Genomic DNA, 11,919 nt, shown 5'->3' on the forward strand with positions numbered 1-11,919 from the left:
GATCAAAAAAAAAAAAAAAAAAAAAAAGATCTAACAATATGCTGCCTACAGGAGATGCATTTGATAGGAAAAGACATACATAGACTGAAGGTGAAAGGTTGGGAAAAATCATATCACTCATATGGACTTCGGAAACAAGCAGGAGTGTCCATACTCATATCAAATAAAATAGATTTCAAGCCAAAGTTAATCAAAAGGGATAAAGAGAGACACTACATACTGCTCAAGGGAACCACACACCAACAAGACTTAACAATCATAAATATATATGCCCCAAACAATGGTGCAGATATGTTCATCAAACAAACTCTTCTCAAGTTCAAGAGTCTAATAGACCACCATACAATAATCATGGGAGACTTCAACACACCTCTCTCACCACTGGACAGATCTTCCAAACAAAAGTTGAATAAGGAAACTATAGAACTCAATAACACAATTAATAACCTAGACTTAATTGACATATATAGAATATACCACCCAACATCAAGCAGTTACACTTTTTTTCTCAGCAGCACATGGATCCTTCTCAAAAATAGATCATATATTATGTCACAGGGCAACTCTTAGACAATATAAAGGAGTAGAGATAATAACATGCATCTTATCTGATCATAATGGAATGAAACTGGAAATCAATGATAAAAGAAGGAAGGAAAAAACATGCATCACTTGGAGAATGAACAATAGGTTACTGAATGATCAATGGGTTATAGAAGACATCAAGGAGGAAATTAAAAAAAAATTCTTAGAGATAAACGAAAACACAGACACAACATATCAGAATCTATGGGTCACAATGAAAGCAGTTCTAAGAGGAAAATTCATTGTCTGGAGTTCATTCCTTAAAAAAAAGAAAAACCAACAAATAAATGATCTCACACTTCATCTCAAAATCCTAGAAAAAGAAGAGCAAAACAACAGCAAAAGAAGTAGGAGGCAAGAAATAATTAAAATCAGACCTGAAATTAATAAAATTGAAACAAAAGAAACAATTGAAAAAATTGACAAAAGTAAAAGTTGGTTCTTTGAAAAAATAAATAAGATTGACAGACCCTTAGCTATGCTAACGAAGATAAGAAGAGAGAGAACTCAAATTACTAGCATACGGGATGAAAAAGGCAATATCACAACAGACATTTCAGAAACACAGAAGATAATTAGAAATTATTTTTGAATCCTTATACTCCAATAAAATAGAAGATAGTGAAGGCATTGATAAATTTATTAAGTCATATGATCTACCCAGATGGAGTCAGGAGGATATAGACAACCTAAAAAGACCAATTTCAATTGACGAAATAGAAGAGGCCATCAAAAGGCTACCAACTAAGAAAAGCCCAGGACCAGATGGGTATACAGCAGAGTTTTACAAAACCTTTAAGGAAGAACTAATACCAATACTTTTCAAGCTATTCCAGGAAACAGAAAAAGAGGGAGAACTTCCAAATTCATTCTACGAGGCCAACATCATCCTGACTCCTAAACCGGACAAAGACAATTCAAAGAAAGAAAACTACAGGCCAATATTGCTAATGAATCTAGATGCAAAAATCCTCAATAAAATTCTGACGAATCGGATACAAAAACATATCAAAAAAATTGTGCACCATGATCAAGTAGGATTCATCCCTGGGATGCAAGGCTGGTTCAATATACGGAAATCAATAAATGTTATTCACCACATCAATAGACTTAAAGATAAGAACCATATGATCATCTCGATAGATGCAGAAAAAGCATTCGACAAAGTACAACATCCCTTTATGTTCAAAACTCTAGAAAAACTAGGGATAACAGGAACATACCTCAATATTGTAAAAGCAATCTATGCTAAGCCTCAGGCTAGCATTATTCTGAACGGAGAAAAATTGAAGGCATTCCCTCTAAAATCTGGAACAAGACAGGGATGCCCTCTCTCACCACTTCTGTTCAACATAGTTCTCGAAACACTGGCCAGAACAATTAGACAGATGAAAGAAATTAAAGGCATGAAAATAGGAAAAGAACTTAAATTATCACTATTTGCAGGTGACATGATTCTATACCTAGCAGACCCAAAAGGGTCTACAAAGAAACTATTAGAGCTAATAAATGAATTCAGCAAAGTGGCAGGATATACAATCAACACGCATAAATCGAAGGCATTCCTGTATAACAGCGTCAAATCATCTGAAATGGAAATGAGGACAACCACTCCATTCACAATATCCTCAAAAAAAAATAAAATACTTGGGAATCGACCTAACAAAAGAGGTGAAAGACTTATACAATGAAAACTACAGAACCCTAAATAGAGAAATAGAAGAAGATCTTAGAAGATGGAAAAATATACCCTGTTCATGGATAGGCAGAACTAACATCATCAAAATGGCGATATTACCAAAAGTTCTCTATAGGTTTAATGCAATGCCAATCAAAATCCCAACGGCATTTCTTGTAGAAATAGAGAAAGCAATCATGAAATTCATATGGAAAAATAAAAGACCCAGAATACCAAAAACAACTCTAAGCAGGAAGTGTGAATCAGGCGGTATAGCGATACCAGACTTCAAACTATACTACAGAGCAATAGTAACAAAAACAGCATGGTACTGGTACCAAAACAGGCAGGTTGATCAATGGTACAGAATAGAGGACACAGAAACCAATCCACAAAACTACAACTATCTTATATTTGATAAAGGGGCTAAAAGCATGCAATGGAGGAAGGATAGCATCTTCAACAAATGGTGCTGGGAAAACTGGAAATCCATATGCAACAAAATGAAACTGAATCCCTTTCTCTTGCCATGCACAAAAGTTAACTCAAAATGGATCAAGGAGCTTGATATCAAATCAGAGACACGGCATCTGATAGAAGAAAAAGTTGGCTACGATCTACATACTGTGGAGTCGGGCTCCAAATTCCTCAATAGGACACCCATAGCACAAAAGTTAATAACTAGAATCAACAAATGGGACTTACTCAAACTATACAGTTTTTTTCTCAGCAAAAGAAACAATAAGAGAGGTAAATAGGGAGACTACATCCTGGGTACAAATCTTTACTCCTCACACTTCAGATAGAGCCCTAATATCCAGAGTATACAAAGAACTCAAAAAATTAAACAATAAGATAACAAATAACCCAATCAACAAATGGGCCAAGGACCTGAACAGACAATTCTCAGAGGAGGACATACAATCAATCAACAAGTACATGAAAAAATGCTCACCATCTCTAGCAGTCAGAGAAATGCAAATCAAAACCACCCTAAGATACCATCTCACTCCAGTAAGATTGGCAGCCATTATGAAGTCAAACAACAACAAGTGCTGGTGAGGATGTGGGGAAAAGGGTACACTTGTACATTGCTGGTGGGACTCCAAATTGGTGCGGCCAATTTGGAAAGCAGTATGGAGATTTCTTGGAAAGTTGGGAATGGAACCACCATTTGACCCAGCTATTCCCCTTCTCGGTCTATTCCCTAAAGACCTAAAAAGAGCATACTACAGGGACACTGCTACATCAATGTTCACAGCAGCACAATTCACAATAGCAAGACTGTGGAACAAACCTAGATGCCCTTCAATAGACAAATGGATAAAAAAAATGTGGAATTTATACACAATGGAGTATTAGTCTACATTAAAAAATGACAAAATCATAGAATTTGCAGGGAAATGGATGGCATTAGAGCAGATTATGCTAAGTGAATCTAGCCAATCCCTAAAAAACAAATGCCAAATGTCTTCTTTGATATAAGGAGAGTAACTAAGAACAGAGTAGGGATGAAGAGCATGAGAAGAAGATTAACATTAAACAGGGATGAGAGGTGGGAGGAAAAGGGAGAGAGATGGGAAATTGCATGGAAATGGAAGGAGACCCTCAGGGTTATACAAAATTACATACAAGAGGAAGTGAGGGGTAATGAAAAAAAAAAAAAAAAACAAGGGGCAGAAATGAATTAAAGTAGATGGGGTAGAGAGAGAAGAGGGAAGAGGAGGGGAGGGGAGGGGGGATAGCAGAGGATAGGAAAGGCAGCAGAATACAACACACACTAGTATGGCAATATGTAAATCAGTGGATGTGTAACCAATGTGATTCTGCAATCTCTATACAGGGTAAAAATAGGAGTTCATAACCCACTTGAATAAAAGTGTGAAATATGATATATCAAGAACTATGTAATTTTTTGAACAACCAACACTAAAAATTAAAAAAATAAAATAAAACATCATTCCCTGGGAAGAAGCACCTTGAAGAGCCAAAGATGGGTCCAGGAAAAGATATAACTTTCTGAGCTTTCACAGTGTGGCTTGGGACACACCTGCATTTTCCTGGGTGACACAACTGTATCCTTGTAAGTGTTACTGGCCGGATGGACTCGTAAGTTCAAATTCTTTTCATTGACACCATTTTTTAACCATTGTTTTTTTTTTTTTTTCAAATGTAACAAAACTATTGATTTAACAAGTGTGCAGGGATATATATATATATATATATATATATATATATATATATATATATATATATATATATTTTTTTTTTTTTTAATGTAAGCAAAGCCACACATTGGTACAAAGACACACAGTGCTTCCCCTGGTCTGTCTAGTAAATGCTATAGTATGTTTAGGGGTGGGAAAATGTTGTATGCTTCTTTCTCATTTGTGCAGACCCTCTGGAGGCTCAGGGTCTCAAAGTCACGGAAGGAGGCTAAGGGCCCTAAGGGTCATAGACAGGCCTCCTGCTGCCTATTCAGTGTGAGTATTCACACCCACTACATGTGTGGATTTAACCACAACATGTGTTGCATTTTGTTGTTCAATATCCTTGTTCCTCAGCCACCTGGTTTCAAACTTGTGAACTCTGCATTTGATGTAGAGAGCTAAGATGTATCATGCAGGACATTTTAAAAGCAAGAATCTAATACCTGAAGTGTGATTAAACCATTTTTTGAATGGTTTTTATGGATATGAATTCCTGAGTAAAATTTTTTAACTAACTACAGAGCAAAAGACATTGATTTGTGGGTGCAGTGATGCATGCCTGTCATCCAAGCAGCGCAGGAGTCTGAAGCAGGAGAATCACAAGTTCAAATCCATCCTTAGTAGTAAAAGTGAGGCCCTCAGTAAAATTGTGTCTCTAAATACAAAATAGGGCTGGGATGTGCCTTAGTGGTTGAGTGCCCTGAATTCAATCCTCAGTATACTCCCAAAATAAAATAAAATAAATAAGACATTGACAAAGGAACATACTGTCCATCTGAGGTTACTGGGAAAATATTGATGTGATCATAGAGTTCAGGCATAAGATAGTATTATTAATGTGTTGGTTTGGTACAAAAGAGGCCTTTAAATCCAGAGATAGCTTTGGAAAAAAAGAAGATGATTTGAAATCAATCAATACAGAGAAACTGAGGAAAGGACAAGTGAACCTGGAGAGTTCCACAGAAGTAAAGTGGGCCAAGGATCCAACCATGTTTCCTGCCCACTTCCGTGGGCTCTTGAGTAATGGCCAGTTGGGCAAGTGTTGGGATCTCATGGAGTCAGCACTGCAGAGCTATCTCTGAGCAATTTTAATTTTTCTTTCCAGTATGAAGTTTTTGGTGACCAATGAGGTGTGATCTTACAATAAATGACTTTTAAAGTCTATAGATCTGTGAGAATAGTCTCAAGTATGAATGATCTGTTTCTTGTTAACACTTGAAGCATAGTTAAAACCTTGCTACATTCTTTATATTTACATGGTTCTTATCCAGTATGAATATTTGGTGAACAACAATAATTGTCCTAATAGAATAGCTTTGCCACATTCTTTGTATTTGTATGGTTTCTCCACAGGGTGAATTCTCTGGTGTTGAGAAATGTGTGATCTTTGATAAAGAGCATTGCCATATTCTTTACACTTGTATGGCTTTTCCCCAGTATTGATTCTCTGGTGTCAGATAAGATATGATCTTTGATTAAAAGCTTTGCTAAATTCTTTGCATTTGTATGGCTTTTTTCCCATTTGAAGTTTCTTTCTCGTGTTGACTAAGGAGTGACCTTCAATTAGAAGCTTTTCCACATTATTTATATTTGTATGGTTTCTCCCCAGTATGAATTCTCTATTGTTGAGTAAGGCATAACATTTTATTAAGAGCTTTGCCACATTCTTTACATTTGTATGGCTTTTCTCCAGTACGGATTCTCTGTTGTTGAGTAAGGCATGATTTTTTTATTTATAGCTTTGCCACATTCTTTACATTTGTATGGCATTTCTCTAGTATGAAGTCTCTGATGTTGAGAAAGTTGTGATTTTCTGCTGCAACCCTCCCCTGACTCAGGCAATTGCAAGGCCCTACTGAAGTGGATGGCACAAGGCATCCATACTCTGGGGGAGTACACTATGTTTCTGGGAATGGGCTGGGGTTTTTTGTATTGCTTTAACAAGTATAGTTGCTACTTCTCATATGATCCTTAAGTATGAAGGAAAATATATGACTTTCCCAATTAATGCAACTACTTCTAAAGAATAAATCTGTTTTCTCTGGAATGCAATGATTCAGTTGTAGAACATAAATTGTTAATGTTTAATGAGAAACCTCCTGTAGGAAAGAGTCAAGGCAGTTTTTGAGAAATTAAATTAAAATGTAGAGAAGAAAAATTAACATTAAGAAGACAGATTGGTGCTTGGTACTGGGCAACTTCTTGTTGTTCCTGTGCACAATACTTTGTGCTCTTACTCTTGTTTGATTAAAATTAGTAGCCTCTCTTTTCAAGTTAACCACTTGCTAAAACCGTGGCACCGGTTCTAGTCAGTAAGTCAAGAAATAATAGTCAAGGTATAGGCCAATAGTCTGGGACATTTCTAACTATTATTAAAAGCTAACCAAGCAGAAACAGCTCAAAGCAAAATGCGAACTGAAAGTAAAAATGCTTGCTAATGCATAAGCCAAGATACATTCTTCTTATATAATTGTAGCTACGTAATATTTTGTTTCTTTGAATAATTATTCCTGTTTTGTAAACACAAAATACTGTGAGCCTGCCAAAATGAAACGTATATATGATTAACTTCACAAGTAAAGATTGGGATTCAGGACCTTCACTTTTGTCTGTGTTATTTCTCCACCCTCTTTCACCGAATCCTCACCATCCGTTCTTCTCCTGAGACCCCTGTCGGAGCTGGACCACAACAATTTTTGATTAAAAGCTTTGCCACATTCTGTACATTTGTATGGCTTTTCTCCTGTATGAATTCCCTAGTGTTCAATAAGGTGTGATGTTTGATTAAAAGCTTTGCTACACTCTTTACATTTGTATGGCTTTTCTACTGTATGAAGTCTCTGGTGTTGACTAAGGAGAGATATTCCATTATAAGCTTTGCCACATTCTTTACATTTATATGGCTTTTCTCCTGTATGACTCCTCTGCTGTTGAGTAAGGTGTGATCTTTGATTAAAAGCTTTGCTACACTCTTTACATTTGTATAGGTTTTCTCCTGTATGAAGTCTCTGGTGTCAAGTAAGTTGTGATTTTTGATCAAAAGCTTTGCCACATTCTTTACATTTGTATGGCTTTTCTCCTGTATGAATACTCGGGTGTTGAGTAAGGTGTGATCTTTGATTAAAAGCTTTGCTACACTCTTTACATTTGTATGGCTTTTCTCCTGTATGAAGTCTCTGGTGTTAAGTAAGAAGTGATTTTTTGATTAAAAGCTTTGCTACACACTTTATATTTGTATAGGTTTTCTCCTGTGTGAAGTCTCTGGTGTTGAGTAAGGTGTGATTTTCAATTAAAAGCTTTGCCACATTCTTTACATTTGTATGGCTTTTCTCCTGTATGAATTCTCTGGTGTTGCGTAAGGTGTGATCTTTGATTAAAAGCTTTGCCACATTGTTTACATTTGTATGGCATTTCTCCAGTATGAAGTCTCTGGTGTCCAGTAAGTTGTGATTTTCAATTAAAAGCTTTGCCACATTCTTTACATTTGTATGGCTTTTCTCCAGTATAGATTTTCTGGTATACAGTAAGATATAATTTTTGATTAAAAGCTTTGACAGTTTCTTTACATTCCCAGATTTTCTCCCCAGTATGATTACTATAGTGTTTACAGAGGTTTGAACAACACTTGAAGACATTTTCACATTTCTTAAATTTATAAGGTATATCTCCATTGGAAAGCCTATGGTTTTTTAGTAAGAGATGGAATTTGAGTACAATATTTTTCACTGTTTTTACTGCTCTGATAAACAATTGAGGAATCTTTAAATGCTTTTACATAATTTTTAAATTTGTAGGGCTTCCCACAAATATTAATTCTCTAGAGTTCAGAAATTCTTGTAGTTTTATTAAAAGTGCTTTCACATACCTTATATCTGTAGTTTGTCTCTTGAATATGAAAGCTTGGATAAATAAATTTTGGGCATGAATTAATTTTTTTTTCACTTTTATCATTGTAAAGCTCTTTTAAATGATCACATGGGTGTTTTCTAGGATTTAAAAAAAAGTAAATTTTAAAGACTTTCACAGAATTTACATTGTTTTACACCAAATCTAATATACTGCTAATTACCTAGGGTAGAGATTGTCTACAGGTCCTGAAAGACTTATCATAAATATAGAGATCTCTCTGAGTATCTACATCTACCTTTAAATTAAGCAATAGTAGGTAAGTACAAATACCCCCACATTCATTATAATTCCATGCATTGCCACAAGGAGAAACTGTTCATTGCATTATTTTTTGTAAACTAACATCAGACTACTAAAACTAAGAAATTCCTCCTCCTACTTCCTCCTCCTCCTCCTCCTCCTCCTGCTATCTTTTCTAAGAAATATTTGTGGGTATTTACAGAATGTTGCATTTCAAATTATTCCAGTGACTAATTGAAGCTTCAAATAGACTACATAGAAAATTTTTCACTTTTTAGAGTAAGGGTATAATTACAAAATGCTGTGTAAATATTTTTAAAAGCACACATGGGTCCTCAAATGTGATTGCCATATGTGTTGTTGTCTCTCTCCAGCTTAGCCAATGCCCCATATCCCTACAGTTCCCCCTTGCCTCCAACACACTATTTTCTAGTTTTAATTTGCCGGGAATCCTGCAGGCACTGGGCCATAATCATGGTGCTGATGTGCCAGAGCATTCTTCATTAAGCCAAAGAGTAAACTGCATCTGCGCTGGGCTGCTCAACTTTCCAGCAAAAATATCTATCACTGAAGGTGTTTTTAAAATTCGTTCTATGTAACTAGCTCACTGAAATCAGTTAGAGTATACTTTTGATTTGTTGAAAATATATTTCTGGAGATACACAGGTGAGTAGTGCTAGAGCCTCAGAAAAATCTAATGGCAACAAGATTTAGTTCACTGGGGACATGTATTGGATCCAGGATGTCTCTGGATCTCACACTTGGAAAGTTTTTCCCATTCAACCCAAAACCACACAATGCATAGATCTTTTGGGATATTCACTTGGAGTCTGGTCAAAATCCTTATTGCTATGAAAGATGAAGCAGTGAATGTCAGATGGAGCTGCTGAAATATATCTATAAATGGTTCATGAAATTTTAAAAAACAGCATGGAAGCCATTAGGGAAAAACTCTGGTATCTGGGAACTCATATTTGAAATCCAGCTGGTTGGACACTATCCAATACATCTTATATACTACCTAGTTTTGTCTAAATTCAGCATGGCACTGGAGATGGTATCATCCATTGGAGCCACATTGCCACTTATCATCACAGAGATGGGTGAGACTTTCCAGAATGCCAACCAACTTGTTTAAGACTCTTCCTGTTGAAATCTCATTCCTACCTTTGATGTACACTCCCTTAAATAAAGAACAGAAAAATTATCTAGTCATTGTTTTATAGATCCTATGTGGTCTAGAGAATCTACAAAGTGCTTTACCTCTTTTAACATAAGTTATGGCCCTGTCTCATATTCCTTTACTATTTATTTCAGATATTCCTTTTTTTTTCAGGTGGCTCATCACTTTCCAAGAAGGAAATGACTCAGGTGGGATGCTTGAGGTCCCATGACATAGAATGATTACGCTAATTTATGAGCCATAAATAGATAGGTAACTACACAAAGACTGCTTCAAGTTGAGTTAAAATTACAAATGAACATTTAGAAGCACCCTTGACAGACACCATCAAGTTTCAGGGAGAAGGGTCTACAAAAATGGTATTCTGAAACAGTAGACAGAATCATGGAATGACAAAGACATTATAGATTTTTATTTCCTAAAGGAAATTTAATGGTAAGCCATGCCCCATTCAAAGGTGGTCTTACCTCACCAATGTGGCTGTTTTAATTGTCTTTTAAAAGTTTTAGAATTAGAAGCTTTATTCATTCATTGTTCTTCAGTAGCCCCACACTTTCCCTATTGCTTATGTCCCAGGCATATTTTCTGCCCCTCAGCATGAGTCTAGAAGAGTGTCAGAACACTTACACTGTTCTCATAAGACCCTCATATCTTCTTTTGGGGTGTGATGCATTCCTGCAAGCCATTTGGGCTTTTGGATTTCTGAAAGACTGTGCTAGAAGTTCCTGAGTCTTTCCTTTGTTTCACTTGCTGTACATGACAGATGAGCTGTATGCTTATTTGATGTGTTTTAGAAGGACCTAACTGCTTCTCTTCTCTTTTATTAATTATTATTGCATTTAAAAAGCAATGCCTACCAAACCTTCACCTGAAATATATTTAATTACTCAATAGTTCTTTTCAACAGAAAGTCCTAGTGAGGCTTATTGTAGCATTTCCATTTGTCCTTAATCTAAGTATTTTTCTTGTCTCTAAGTAGAAATACTATACATCTGTTTAAATAATGAGACAATTTGTCTATACTGTCTGGAAAAATCACCTCTTTATTACTTCATAAAAAAGACAGGTTAGAATATTGCAATTCTGTATTAGTGATCTGTAGACTGTTATCTAATGTGCAATCACATAGAGATTATTAAAAGTTAAAACATAACTGATTAATAAGCATTTTAAAACTGTTTAGATCTTTTTTTTCACTAAAATGCCCACTTCTATTCTAATTTTATTTGTAAAGCTGAGTAAACTGTTTGAATCACTATTTTCCTGAAGGTATTTTAAAGATTCAGCTTTATAATGGCCTGTAAATATTGAATATACATGTAGTTTGATATATGTTTCTGCATTTGAAAATACTGTGCATTGTAAGTGGTTTTACACAAAATACTGAGTAGTACATATTTAATTAATGTACTTAAAAGTTTTAACCAAACAAAAAGTGGCTGGCACAAGTTGAGGAGTCAGTCTTCTGAGATGTTGGTAATAATGTAAACTGATGAATTTGTAATTTTCTGTGTAAATAATTTTTCATGATATTTTTTTCTTTATTAAAAATTTTCTGAACTTCCCTCTCTTTTAATTTCTATTTCTTGTTTAAAATTAAGTATTAACTGTCTTGGTATGCATACCTGCTATTTATCATGTTTTGCAAAAAATGTTTTATTTCTTGTTCTTCTGAAAATCCTTGGTTTGGATTAGAAGTCATACCTGAAAAAAAAAAATTGAAATACTAAGTTATTCCACTTACAACACTATGGTGAATATACTCTGCTAATATACAAAACCTTATCAAGGTGGGGGGGGGATAGCCACAGAACAGTAGGATTCGAGGCCATTATTCGTCAAGAAATATATAGAATTTACTACAATATGCTGACAAAAGCAGTGAGATCTTTGAAAATCATCTTACCAATTTATAGCACCACAGATGAAGACAACATTCAAACTGACTGATGTTATTACAATCACAGCCCTTCATTCCAACATATTTAAACTCCATCTGTGACTCAAATGTTGCAGAAAATAAATTTCTTATTTAGATATTTTTTTATCTTTTTGGGGAGTATTTCTTAGGATTAAACATTGGTATTCTATCACTAAACTACATCCATAGACCT

At 35.2% G+C, this 11,919-nt stretch overlaps 1 pseudogene; it reads right to left on the reverse strand.

Moving 5' to 3' along the window:
• Positions 1–6,057: 6,057 nt before the first annotated feature.
• Positions 6,058–10,491, reverse strand: LOC139701729 (zinc finger protein 678-like; annotated as a pseudogene).
• Between the last annotated feature and the right edge of the window lie 1,428 nt (positions 10,492–11,919).

The sequence above is a fragment of the Marmota flaviventris genome, chromosome 14, assembly GCF_047511675.1.
Source record: "Marmota flaviventris isolate mMarFla1 chromosome 14, mMarFla1.hap1, whole genome shotgun sequence".
Classification (NCBI taxonomy): Eukaryota; Metazoa; Chordata; class Mammalia; order Rodentia; family Sciuridae; genus Marmota; species Marmota flaviventris.